We start from the raw sequence: 15,250 nt of genomic DNA on the forward strand, positions 1-15,250 counted from the left end.
AAGGCCGATATAACTGAGGAAGGAGGAATTTACATAAAAGCTGGACTTTAATCTTAAATGCACCATATTAACCCTTAAACGCCGAAGCGGTAAAAAAAAAATTGTCTCCCGTGTGCCGGAGGTGTTTCAGAGTGAGCGCGGAAGCGGAAAAAATATTATTTTCAAAAAAACACATCGCGCTTAGTTTCCAAGATTAAGAGTTCATTTTTTGCTCCTTTTTTTGTCATTGGCTGACGTTTAGTATGCAACAATCAGAAATGAAAAAAATTATCATTATTATATATAAAAATGCGATATATGATAGAGTAAAAACGAAATTTCATATATAATTGTATTCAAATCGCGCTGTGCGCAAAACTGTTAAAGGTAACAAGTTACTTTTTTTTCTTTGTAATTTACACTAAATTGCAATCATTTTGGTATATAACACATTGTAAAACGATAAAAGCAACACAGAGAAAATATTATCACAAAATGATGCATGAATTCGTAACGCGCTGACGTAAAAAAATATTTTCTTTTTAAATTCACCATAAATCTAAATATTGTTATAGAGACTTCGAATTTGTTTCAAAATGAAGACAAATGATTGAATATTACGATACTGTAAGAGTTTTAGCTTACAATTGCAGTTTTCGACCATTTCGGACGAGTTAAAGTTGACCAAATGTCGGAATTTTTTTATAATTTTTTTATATGCAATTATTTCGAAAATTAGAAAAGCTACAACCTTCAAATATTTTTCGTTTTATTCTACATGAAATTGCGCACATTTTCATATATAAAACTCTATGAAATGCCTAATATGAAACGGAGCAAATTTTCCGAGAATGCGATGTACGCATTTCGGAGATTTGTGGCGGAGAATCCGTGCGCGGAGGGAAGGAAAGTTTTTTTCATAAATTCAGCATAAATCGAAATATTGTGCTAGAGACTTCCAATTTGTTGCAAAATGAAGTTAAATGATTGAATATTACTAAAATATAATAGTTTTAGCTTACAATTGGGTTTTTCGACCATTTCGGTTGAGTCAAAGTTGACCGAACGTGGTTTTTTTCTATTTATCGTGATTTATATGCAAATATTTCAAAAATGAGAAAAGCTACAACCTTCAATTATTTTTAGTTGTATTCTACATTAAATTGCGCACATTTTCATATATAAAACTTTATGTAACGGTTAATTTAAAATGGTGCAAACATTACCACAATCGCACGTATGATTTTTTCGGAAGAGTTACCGCGCGGACGTAAGGAAAAAGTTTTTTCATAAATTCACCATAAATCGAAATATTGTGCTAGAGACTTCCAATTTGTTGCAAAATTAAGGTAAATAGTTGAATATTATTAAAATATAAGCGTTTTAGCTTACAATTGCGTTTTTTGACCATTTCTGTAGTCAAAGTTGACCAAAGGTTGAAATTTTGGCACTTATCGTTATTTATATGAAAATATTTCAAAACTGATAAAAGCTACAATCATGAGTATTTTTTTGTTGTATTTTAAATGAAATTGCGCACATTTTCATATATAATGCTTTGTGTAACGGATAATTTAAAATGGTGCAAAAATTATGTCAAAGGGACGAAATAATTTTTGAGATGTGTTTACTGATACTTTTTAGTGCAATAAGAAAGAAATTCGCGCTTGCGCGCCTGCATAACGATTGTAAACAAAAAACACCTTGATCCTTGAACTCCCAGCATCCCCCAAGGCGCGTGATTCAAAAGTTTTTGGCTGGTAGGCCTTTAAGTATTTTTCCACGAATTTTTAAAAAAACTTTTTTGAGTCGACGTATGGCATGTCCATTCGGCATACAGGAGACATTTTGACTCGACGTTTAATACATCCATTCGGCGTTTAAGGGTTAACATTAATTTACATAGGTCCAGGAACTAATAAGGTGGTTGATTGTCAATTCACTGGAAACACGTGGCTGGGACACCAGACAAGGAGCTCAGAATTTTGCGCAAACGGGTTATTGTAATGCAAGACTTATTCCAAGGGGTTCCCAATTTCTCTCACAATCAGGCACGGTGTTTGTCTGCAGAGAGATTGCATCCAAGCATGAGTACTGAGGCGAGGGAACACATGCAGGGGACATTACACACTACTCTCTCTCAATCTAAAAATTTACAAACCACTTAAGGGGAATGGAATGACGGGGAGTTTACACAGAAAGAACTATTACGTTGCTTGAATTAACTAGGGGATGTTTACTAGCATCACAAGGGGAGTAATCACAGCATTACACCAAGATTGGGGGAGTGAGGAGCTGGACAAAGGAGGGGGGAGGGGGGAAGAGGTCGCCTTGGAAAAATGGAAATGAAATACAGACAAAAGGCAAAACAATTCCCTGGCTGAACTGGAATTTACTCTCACAGTACCTGGAAATCCTGGGCTTGGTAGTCTTCTTATCTGCTGATATTCCTGTGCACTATGGAGGTATAAAAATACTTAGGATTTCCCCAGAGGAAGCAGGAGGATCAGAAAGGGTGAAGTGGAGTCTTCAGGGAGCGGTCTGAGGAAGTTACGAGCTCTTCTAGTTCTGAGCAAGTTCTGAGAACGAGCTGCAGTGTCCCTGCCCTTTTGAAATCTTGCCTGGTAGGATCCACCCAAATCTGGATTTTCCCTGTGGGTGGTAAATTCAGGACAGCCAATGGGAGCAGCAAAGAGAGTTTTTTCTAGAGAACGGAGGCTTTCAGTTCAAAAGGGCAACTTGCATATAGACAAGGATGAGTGAGTCTTGTTATAAGAAATCTTATCTTTCCTTGGTTCTGGCTTCAAATCCTGAACTTTTCCCCATTCTAGAGGACATTTCAACCCTAGACGGGTTGGAATGGACAAGACAAGCCAAAAACAAGGACAAATGACAAATATAAATTACTGAGCCTTCCATACTCCCTTGAGTGGACTTATAATATAAGCGAGATACAAACTCTGCCAATGATAATATTTATGAAGGTTTACTCGACAGGCGGAGGATTAATGGTTAATTAGAAAATAAAGTGTGACGTGACTAAAGACTAACAACTTGCTATATTCCAATAAAGAATACTCTTAAAATATAACGTCACACTGAGAATGACAATGAATAGCAAATAATGATTAGATAAAACTTAACTTACAGGGTAAATTATATCATATATAATACTGCCAGCTCAATTGTTTAAGGCAACACATACTATTAGTTTACCCTGATGGGCGATATGACCCATTCAGGTGTGTTAATAGCCCTAAGATTTCGTTAAGTGACTTTGTCTCATAACAAAAAGATGCCTAACAGTATTAACTACATCATAGTAAACATTAGTGCAAACTAACAAGTATGGAATTAATGAAGTAATTTTCTGTAGAGAGGAAATAAGATTACACAAAATGTAAGTCTCACCAGAGACAATGGCAATTTCACAAAATATAGACTAGGAAGTAACACTTAATCAGAAATCAAATCAAAACAATGTATACACGAGCCAGGCTTCGAAAATATCTCTTAAAGCTATAGCAATTTTTGCTGGCTAAATATTTTTCTAGTCGGGAATGCGAAGTGTCTAGAATAGTGCACTGTGCCAATTGTGGCACTTTTATGTCAGTAGTTCATAATGAAAGGCTAATTTATAAGGCCAGAATAGCTGGCAGGTGTGGCTCTGCCTAAGTAGAGCATACAATATACAATAAATGCCTAAAGGTAGTGAAGAAGAGGAAAGGAAACTATGGAAGAGAAGATATAGACAGTACAAAAGATAGAAAGTTACAAAAGGGTAAGAAGAAAGTAGAAGTAGCAGAATCTGGTGCTCTCCTGTGGATGAAGAAGGTCAGAATTCTCTATAAGAGGGTGGCACTGTGCCAGGCACTAGTGCGGATAGACTATTGGCTCTCGTAAGGTTTTGGAAAACCTCAACACCCTTTTCCCATCTTCCTTCGACCTCTCCAAGGTCAGTTTGACGATGCCACTGGTGGCCTTGAATGATTCAAGCCCTTTGAAAATTCCGTAGGGGCATTGGCTCCGGCTGCTGCAATGACTGGCAGTCGTCCCCGTGCCTAATGCTACGTGGCTCGGTTCCCTGAGTTCTTCGCCCAAATAGGATTCGGCAGTGTCATTACTCCGGGACCAGTTAGCTGCTGACTGAGGGTGATTGGATGAGGTAATGGTATTTGGGATGGGCTTACCCGTTGGGAGGACCGACTCTGGGGCGGTTAGCGAGGCCACACCATTGATGGAGTGTCCTCTATGCTCATGGGTGTCCTGGAGGATTCCTATTGGAATTGGCTCTTCCTTGACTGTCAGCATGGGTAGTAAGGCCAAGCCAGCGGAGGGAAAGTGACCGGGACTTAGAGTTCCAGGAGGGAGACTTGAGTCTTGCCTTGGCACTGGCACTGAGGCCATTCCTGGCTTAGTGGAAGGACTCGAACGTTGCTAAACATGCATGAGGGACAGAGCCTGGCACTGCCTGGCACCTTCAAGTGGCACTGGCTGTGCGGAGGTGGTTCTTGGAGGCCCATGGAACGGGTCTGGAGCTATGTTAGGGAGAGGGCCCTGATATGGTACAAAGGCAGGAGGAGACTTAAAATCTTGTCCTAGCAGGACATCATAACCTCCTGGTATATAGGTTGCTACTGCCATGGTACATATCTTAGAACGGTGAGGTCGTGTGACTCTCAACTGGACAGTAGGCAAGAACATCTTGACGTTGTTGAGGCTCTCTATCATGATGAATTGGTGCCTTTCAACCTGAGCTCCGTAAGGAATTTCATCCTCTTGAATGATGGATACCTGCGCACCAGTGTCGTCGAAAGCTCGGACCTGGTGGGTGATGGATTATCACAATTATTTACTTATATGTATGATTATTATAATCATTAATATGTACCTGTATTTCTAATACACATTTAGCATACATGTTGTGTCAGGAATACGTAAATGCAATTATTCATGCTTATCGGAGCATAGGAAATATTATGTAGCATTTATATCATTTTGTGGCGCGCTATTCATATTGTCTGTATCTGGTATTACTGCAATTAGTCTACGCCATAGCCCGACAATATTCACAGCTCCTCCAGTGTATTACTTTTATATTGATCATTTTCACATATTATATGGCTTAAGGATTTACGCAAGTGTTTCAGTGAAGCTCTATATTAACTATCTATTAAATGATAACAAAGATGGCGCATTGAGTGACTCGCTATAAGTGAATTTCAATCAGTTATTAACTTCTCCAACCGACTTGGTCAAAGCAAGCAAGAACAGTGTTTGTGTTCATCGTAACCAAGTTACCCAGCAGCAGTGAACTCGAACTCCGTTTGGACGTATATATTGGCAGTGAGCTTGTGTGGTTTACAGTGGCTCAATATATTGTTGGGGCTTTATCATAGTGACTCAATATATTGTTGGGGCTTTATTACAGTGACTCAATATAATGTGGTGGCTACCGAAATTAGGACTGTGCGTTGGCCGTCTGCAGAGGCCGGAACAGAGCATCACATCCCTACTCGCCAGTGTTTGAAGGGCAACTACTTGCGTTCACCGTGCGTGCAATGGCGCAAGAGGCCACAGCAGTTACAGTGCTGCCAGCTCCGATCTCGCTCTGTTGCCTAGAGCTATTGTAGTCGGTGATTGGCTATCGTTTGTGACGTCATTGTGACGTTACTACTGAGCGATACTTCATCTTATTTCATTTTAATTTTCTATTTATGCCACCAAAACACTGAGGGCACTGAGCGATATTTTCTCTTTCTCTTATTTCGTTTGAATGATCTATTTATGCCGCCAAAACACGATAAAGGGAAGAGACCGAAGACTTTGGAGGTTTCTTCCCCCTCTTCCTCAACCACCGCTGACATGACGTCATCTCCAACACATTCAAGATCTACTTCTCCCTCATCAACCCCTTCAACCATGGATTTTATCAGCAAGATGTTTGAATACATGGATGGAAAAGATGAAGAAAGAAGAAAACAAGATGAAGAAAGAAGAAAAGAAGACAATGTCAGGCATCAGGAAGAATTTAAAGCATTAATTGAAGCTATGACTGGCCCCAGGCACCCCCTACCTCAAGCAAGTGATGGCATAGGGCCCCCTACCCCAGTGCCTACATCAGCAAGTGTTTTCCAAAGGCCTAATTTAGCTGTGCAAGCACCTAAGGTTACAGTAAATCTGCCTCAACCATTTACTCATGATGTCACCTATAGACAATACACAGAATGGAAGCAGAGATGGAAGGATTATGCTGTTATGGTAGATTTGGATAATATACCACAACCTAAGCAATTAATACAGGTAAGGGCATGTCTAAGTGTTGAGATTAGATGCTTGTTAGAACACAATTTAGGTATTCCGCCAGACTCACCTATGCTTTTGGATGGTGTTTTAACTCAAATTGAAACCTATATAAAGGGTCAGCAGAATGAGGCACTTCGCCGTTTAGCTTTTACGCAATGCAACCAAGCAGAAGGTGAGTCATTAATGGATTTTTTCGTTCCTTTACAACAGCTCTCAGAGGAGGTTGATTTGTGTAAAGGCGTTAACTGCATGGAGGCGCAAATGAAACACGCCATTTTGGTTAGCATAAGGAATGAAGAACTCACCAAGAAGCTCATCAGCATGCCAACTACTGCAACACTTGAGGAAGTAAAGCTAACTTGCAGGGCTTTTGAAGCTGCAAAGAAGACAACGACTGAGCTAAAGGCTCCACAGACTTCAGTACGTGCTGTGTCAAACTACAAGAAGCAAAAGAAGGTTGCTGCTAAGCAGCCGCAACCTAAGAAAAGTTACTCGCAGGAGAAAAACCCTTCTTTAAGTAGCAGAGGCAAGAATTGTGGTCAACAGCATCATAGTGACACATGTAAGGCAGCATCTCACAAATGCAGGAACTGTGCTAAAACTGGCCATTTCCCATACACTGCTTGCATGTCCCGGATTGGCTAAGGAGTGCCGAGTTTGCTATAAATTTGGCCACTATGATGTTTGCTGTGCACAGAAAAAGTCAAGGGGAACTAGGGAGTCGAAAGATTCAAAGGAAAATAAATTGAACACTGTCAAGACATCTCCAGCTATACGTTCCATCGCTTTACGCCCTGAAGGTTGCCCCTCACCGCCTATCAATTTACATGTTGTATACGGCAGTAAATCAGGGAAGATCAACGTTATCCCTGATACCGGAGCAGATACCAATGTTTTTGGAGTGCAGCATCTACAAGCACTGGGCATCAGTATCGAGGAATTGCGGCAGCCCCCTGAATTGCAGTTCTGTAATGCCGATGGAACACCCATGGAAGGTAAAGTTTTGGGATCAATGGAGGCCATGATGACATATGGTCATATATCATACAAGGGGTATATTGACATCCTTAGTTCTCTCCCAACACCCCTACTGTGTTATGATGCCCTCCGACACCTAAGGATCATTCCCTGGGACTTCCCGCGTCAAATGCAAGAGAGGAAACTGAGCAGGACTTCAGTAGGAACCAGTCAGGTGCCAACCAGACAAGTTAACGCACCTGAACCTACATGTGTTTCTCCACCCCCTGCTACAATGTCACCGGAAGAAGCCAGGCAATACTTTCTTAAGGAATATAGCGATGTGCTAATGACAAAGGAGCAGTTTCATCAATGAGCACAACTTAAGCCAATGACTGGGCTGCCCATGCATATTCACCTTACAGAGGATGCCAAGCCCTTCGCAATCTACACTCCATGGACAGTACCACAAGCCTTTCAAGAGGACATCAAGACTGAGTTGGAGGCAATGGCAGCACAAGTGGTTGTGCCCAAACCTACAGGTAGTGTTCGTGTCACCACAGATTTAAGCAAGTTAAATTCACAGGTGCAAAGGCCAGCCCATCCTTCACCATCACCGTTTAGTTAAGAGCATCGATCCTACTTCCAGGTATTTCTCCACCATGGATACATTGTCTGGGTACTGGCAGATCCCACTAGCAGAGGAAGACCAAGCCCATACAACGTTCATCACGCCCTATGGTCAATATCGAGGTGATGTTGCCCTTCAAGGCATCCAAAATTATGTTAAGGTGGTGGATGACATTCTTGTATATGATAGGGATTACTATTCTCATTTATGCAGGGTTAACAAAGTTTTGTCACGTTGTAGAACTCATGGTATTACTTTAAATGCAGAAAAGTTTATTATTGCTAGTCCTACTGTATCATTTTGTGGATACACATTATCTGAAAATGGAATTGCAGCTGATAAGGAGAAGGTTTGAGCTATATCAAAGTTCCTGAAGCCAGCAAATCTAACAGATTTAAGGTCATTCATTGGCCTTACTAACCAGTTGACAGAATTTTCACCCAATCTTGCAGCTGCAGCAGATCCACTTCGACCACTAATGAGCCGCAAGAGATCCTTTACGTGGACGGCAGATCATGATGCTACCTTTGCTAGTGTTAAGAAGGCTCTCTCTTAGCCACCTGCGCTAGCTCATTTTGACCCGACGTGCCCCACCATACTGCAAACGGATGCTTCTCGTTTATATGGTTTAGGATATGCCCTTCTGCAAGACCATGGGGAAGGCCATTTCCGTTTGGTCCAGTGTGGTTCACGATTTTTGGTTGATGCAGAAACTAGATGGGCCACCATTGAGTTGGAATGTTTAGCTTCAGTTTGGGCTATGAGTAAATGTCGCCATTTCTTACTTGGATTACCCCATTTCACATTGGTGACTGACCATAGACCCCTGGTACCCATCTTGAATGCATATACTTTGGATGCAGTAGAAAACACACGTCTCCAACGTCTGAAAGAGCAAATTTCACCATATATCTTCACTGCAGTGTGGCGTAAGGGCAAGGAACATTGCATCCCTGATGCCCTCTCACGTTCCCCTGTGAGCCACCCAACGTCTGAGGATGATATGCTAAATAGTGAAGCTCATCTTTCCCTAAGGAGTGTAATAGCCAAGACCGTTGACGCAATTTCAGAGGTGAAGACATCAGCTACGCAAGATCTTACCTTGGCAGAAATTCGCACCGCAGCACGTGAGGACCCCTCATATACAAGACTCCTCCAGAACGTTGCCAATGGATTCCCCAGTCACCGCTATGACATACTACCCTATTGGAAAATAAGGGAGGAATTATACACCGATGATGACCTTGTCCTGTACGGAGCCCGAATAATGGTTCCCTCAGCCATGCGACGCAATATTTTAACACGCCTTCATGTGAGCCATGTCAGATAATGCAGCCAAGTCAACAGCAGGAGCCGTTGTTAGGCAACGAGAACCCCTCTCGTCCTTTCGAATCTGTATCAGCTGATTTCTTCAGTGTTGCTGGGAAATCTTTCCTCGTGTATGTAGACAGTCTATCTGGATGGCCAGTAGTGGTAAAATTTGGTACTAATACTACAGCAGAAGCAACGACACAACATGGCTCTTCCGGCTTCTGTGAAGGCCTTAGCCTCCTCCAGTGCTGTGTTATTGGTCATCTCCTCAGCAGTAAAACGCTAGTAGTCTAGCTTGAGAATAATAGGATGGAAGGCAGTCGCAAAACTGCAAATGTTGCCAGGGGTATGCTGAATACTCAAGACTGATACTTAGCAAGATGACCGTAAAATACAGTTACTACTGGCGCATAGCACGGTGGAAAACTCACGCCGTAAAATCTCTGTAATTTACAGTTCAGAGGAAAACTCGACGCCGATAATGGATTTGGAAATAAATTTTGTAAACGCAAAAAACTCAAAGCAAATACAGCTTTTTTAATTAAAAAAAAATAATCTGGCTACGAATTCATGGAAACTCAACGTGAAAAATGTGAGGTAGCAAATGAATTTCGTAAACGCGAAAACCTCAATGTGAATACGGCTTTTTGAATAAAAAAAAAAAATAAAGAATCTGGCCACAAATTCACAGAAACTCAACGTGAAATAAACGTGAGGTAGCAAATGAATTTCGTAAACGCGGAAAACTCAATGCGAATACGGCTTTTTGAATAAAAAAAAAAAAAAAAAAAAGAATCTGGCCACGACTTCACTGAAAGTCAACGTGAAAAAACGTGAGGTAGCAAATGAAATTCGTAAACAGGGAAAACTCAACGCGAATATAGCTTATTGAATAAAAAATATAGAATTTGGCCACGAATTCACAGAAGCTCAACAAGAAAACGTGAGGTAGCAAATGAATTTCATAAACGCAGTAAACTCAATGGGAATACGGCTTTTTGAATTCAAAAAAAAAAAAAAAAAAAAATCTGGCCACGAATTTCACGGAATACTTAACGTGAAAAGTCATGAAGTAGCGAATGAATTTCGTAAACGTGGAAATCTCAACACAAGTACGGGTTTGTGAATAAAAAAGAATCTGGTCACAAATTTCATGAAGCACTCAATGTGAAAAGTCGTAAAGTAGCAAATTAATTTCGTAAATGGAGAAATCTCAATGCGATTACGGTTTTGTGAATAAAAAAGAAAGAATCTGGCCATGAATTTCACAGAAACTCAACGTTAAAAAAACGTTCCCATGCAGTTGATAATATAAAATGTATATTGGGTCTCCTTTTATATATATATATATATATATATATATATATATATATATATATATATATATATATATATATATATATATATATATATATAGATATATATATATATATATATATATATAGATATATATATATATATATATCTATATATATATATATATATATATATATATATATTATATATATATATATATATATATATATCGTCTCGTGGACGAAGACGAAAAGGGGATAAAAATTCTCTTTCCTTTTTTACCAAAGCAAATCCCTGGTCTGTCTTACCCTTTCAACCTAGCTATGCTCAGAATTCATATTTTAAATGCTAGGTTGTATACATTAAAGGGAAGAGGAAGAACCAGAATAAAAATCTCTCACCGCTGCATAATCTACTGCCTCCACACAACCCCCAAACATGTACCCCCTTTCACTCTAGCTATCTCTCGCGAACCTAAGACCTTCCAATTCCGCCAATTTAAATCCCTGGAGAATTAGGCCTGCATACGGGTTGGCTAGATAGAAGAGGTGAATCACACAAGATTTTCAAGGCCACGGTAGAGAAAGTTGGGTGAGGGTATCATGTGCCCTTTGTGTAAGTAATAAGTATTTGCCCTTATTATTCCTCTCTGCACAAAAAATAAAAATGCTTACCATTGATTTTCCTTATTCTGATGTTAAGAATATATGGTAACACTTGTTTTTCTTTTCTTTTTTTTTCTTATTGACTCATCTATTCTTTTGTTAATACATGGCCATGGATAGGGCTTGAGTAGACTCGTGGCCAGGGATTTAGATTCTACCTTGTTTAGACCTGCAAGCGACCGTGAAAGAGAGAGAGAGAGTGTGCTCAGACAATGAACAGCGCGTTGATTCACATTAAAAAATAAAAACAATGAAATATCTTTACAATGCGAGATTCACAATTACCTTGCAATTCACGAAATATGGCACACATTTTCATTTTGAATTTCACTCCCTAAATAACTCTATGCTTAATGGCACATAAAAAGGAAGCTAAGGTTAAAATTTCCCTCTCTCTAGTCTATCGGCACACATGTGGTCTATTTTCCTATCACTGTAATGACAGTCAGATTTTATACCCCTAACTTGAATGCCTAGTTCTACACATATAACTAGAAAATAGAATTTACCTTTTTCCTGTTGTGGAGAATTGGGAAACCTTGTTTTTGCTTGCTCATAAAAATATTAAATGAATTCAGATTGGTTTCTTTTGTGATATCAGCTTAACAATCGCTACGGCTGGAAATGAAAATGATTTTTTCACGATTCTAGCATAAAGTCACCATTTTGTTCTGAACTGCTCGTTCACTCCTGGAAAATGTAATCTAACACTAAAAAAAATTGGCCTTGAGTGGAGGAACAAGAGATCACAACAAAAGAAAAAAAAACTATGGCAGCAAGCCTATATAACTGAGGAAGGAGGAATTTACATAAAAGCTGGACTTTAGTTTTAAATTCACTATATTTACATTAATTTACATAGGTCCAGGAACTAATAAGGTGGCTGATTGTTGATCCACCGGAAATACGTGGCTGGGCAACCAGACATGTAGTTCAGAATTTTGCGCAAACGGGTTACTGTAATGCAAGACTTATTCCAAGGGGTTCCCAATTTCTCTCACAATCAGGCACAGTGTTTGTCTGCAGAGAGATTGCATCCTAGCATGAGTACTGAGGCGAGGGAACACATGCAGGGGACATTACACACTACTCTCTCTCAATCTAAAAATTTACAAACCACTTAAGGGGAATGGAATGACAGGGAGTTTACACAGAAAGAACTATTACGTTGCTTGAATTAACTAGGGGATGTTTACTAGCACCACAAGGGGAGTAATCACAGCATTACACCAAGATTGGGGGAGTGAGGAGCTGGACAAAGGAGTGGGGAGAAAGAGGTCGCCTTGGAAAAATGGAATTGAAATACAGACAAAAGGCAAAACAATTCCCTGGCTGAACTGGAATTTACTCTCACAGTACCTGGAAATCCTGGGCTTGGTAGTCTTCTTATCTGCTGATGTTCCTGTGCACTAAGGAGGTATGAAAATACTTAGGATTTCCCCAGAGGAGGCAGGGGGAGCAGAAGGGGTGAAGTGGAGTCTTCAGGGCATGGTCTGAGGGAGTTCTGAGCTCTTCTAGTTCTGAGCCCTTTTAAAATCTTGCCTGGTAGGCTCCGCCCAAATCTGGATTTTCCCTGTGGCGGTTAAACACAGGACAGCCAATGGCAGCAAAGAGAGTTTTTTTCTAGAGAACGGAGGCTTTCAGTTCAAAAGGGCAATTTGCATATAAACAAGGATGAGTGAGTCTTGTTATAAGAAATCTTAACTTTCCTTGGTTCTGGCTTAAAATCCTGAGCAATATATATATATATATATATATATATATATATATATATATATATATATATATATATATATAATTTGGAAAATGTTTGTTGTTTGTTTGTTTGTATGTATGAGCGCTATACAAATCCACATTTCTTGACTGATTTCGATGAGATTTTTACCACACACTCCCCTTCTTCCCCGACGAAGGTTTTTGTCAAAATCCAAAATTTAGGGCCATTTCTAAGGGAGTCATAATCCCTCTTTTTCATACCCCCTCATTTTTACAAATCCTCATTCTTTACCGATTTTAGTGAGACTCCCCTCCCCCCCATCGCGAATGTTTCAGACCTAATTTCGGTATACATATGATTTATTATTTGGAAAAGAATACCATGCGGTAAAACATCAATGGCACCAAAGTGGGTGGTTGAGAAGAGGGTGACAGAGAGAGAATGAGGAGAGGAAGTGAGAGAAAGAGTTGAGGGGGTGTTAGGGAGAAGTTAAAGGAAAAAAGACAGGGAGAGTTGCAGAGAGAGAGAGAGAGAGAATAGAAGGGAGTGTTTGAGAGAGAGAGAGAGAGAGAGAGAGAAGAGAGAGAGAGAGAGAGAGAGAGAGAGGAGGTGGTGTTAAGGAGAGAAAAAGAGGGCAGGAGACAGGGAAGGTTAGAGAGAGAGAGAGAGAGAGATAGACAGAGAGACAAAGAGTGCAAGTTTATCAGTTGTCATTCAGAGTTATCCTGGACAGTGCTGGGTAGTGGCGGCTCGTGGCTATCATTCATAGGGGTGCTGTTTATTACATAATTTTTTAAAATTCCTTGATATTAACTGCATAAACATACACACACACACACATCCTCTCTCTCTCTCTCTCTCTCTCTCTCTCTCTCTCTCTCTCTCTCCCTCCCGCTGAGGAAGGCATTAGAACACTACCCAAAGCTACTATTTTTAAATTTTACTCATTGGCATTAAAGTGGTTATCATTTTTTCCCATTTACTACAACTCGCCACTGAGTTGACTATTCTGCCTTACATATAGTCAGTATCGGCACTAATTTGATCACTATCACTAATAATTTAGTACATATTGATTAAGCTTTGCCGAATTTCAAAACAATTTCACAATACACCTTCCCCCTCCAGCAGCTAGACAAACACCTTCCCCAGAGAGCAGTGTTCCCCTTCCCTTCATGCGCGGGCTGACTATCACATTATCACCCTGTTAGCAAAATTAGAACTGCTGAGCACCACAGTTCCACATATTGTTTCAATTCATTTTTTTTTATTTACAAAAACAAAAGAATGGTAATATTTTTTTAAGGTTTACTGATATCTATACTTAATTTCTCATATTCCGTGTTATATATTTAAAATTTTGTGCACATATGTGAAATCTATAAGGGGTGCTGCAGTGCCACAGTGCCTACTGGAGCGCCATGGCCCGGTTGGTCATTTAGTATATATATAGTATATATATATATATATATATATATATATATATATACTATATATATATATATATATATATATATATATATATATATATATATATATATATATATATATATATATATATATGTGTGTGTGTGTGTGTGTGTGTGTGTGTGTGTGTGTGTGCGCGAATGCATTGAGAAAAATTGTTTAAAAACCTAAATTTAAGTAAAAAAATTTTAGCTGTGTTCATTGAACTACAGAGCCATTTTCATTTGAAGTCTCAGAAATAGTCATATGATTTGGGTGCGGTTTAGCTATCTTCACTTGATCATGCAGTCTTCAAATCTTTTCAAGGCTACAGCCCTCAAAATGCCTATTGATAGGTATGATGAGACCCCTCCATCTGAAGATGAAAAGTTCTTAACTTAAATATTATATCTATATATATAATAATATATATATATTATATAGATATATATATTGTATATATATATATATAAATGTGTTTGTTTGTGCGTGTGTGTATGTATGTATGTATGTATGTGTAAGCTAATAAAGATGCTACGAGAAGAGGAAACGATTAACTCCAAACTTATTTGCGAATTATCTTAAGTTTGCATGTTCCGTCATACGCAGCATCGAATTCTTAGGAATGTCTAGAATGATATTTGTATGAAGAAAACATGATCGGCATATTACTCTGATCTGCCAAGCATCAGCTTCTATTTTAGGTCAGCAAGGTCAGGGAAAGCTTCTGCAATGATAATAATTGCTAATGAGTGGATCACGCGATCATCAATAAAAGAAGTCGGACAGCAGAAACGTCAAATTGTTCCCGTCTGTTTTTCAGAAAAGTCATCATAGGCGAGTTAGGGCAATTTAAACGTAACTATTTCATTTAAAAACGAACCATTGTAGTTTATATGAGAAATTTACCCATAATTTGGAGAGTTTACTAAATTCTTATGA

General features: G+C 39.3%; 1 protein-coding gene across 3 annotated transcripts in view; it reads left to right on the forward strand.

Moving 5' to 3' along the window:
• The window catches only part of LOC135223681 (thiamin pyrophosphokinase 1-like), a 240,510-nt gene that overhangs the window by 96,871 nt on the left and 128,389 nt on the right, over window positions 1–15,250 (forward strand). The gene's annotated exons all lie outside the window — the stretch shown is intronic.

The sequence above is a fragment of the Macrobrachium nipponense genome, chromosome 10 (genome assembly GCF_015104395.2).
Source record: "Macrobrachium nipponense isolate FS-2020 chromosome 10, ASM1510439v2, whole genome shotgun sequence".
Lineage (NCBI taxonomy): Eukaryota > Metazoa > Arthropoda > Malacostraca > Decapoda > Palaemonidae > Macrobrachium > Macrobrachium nipponense.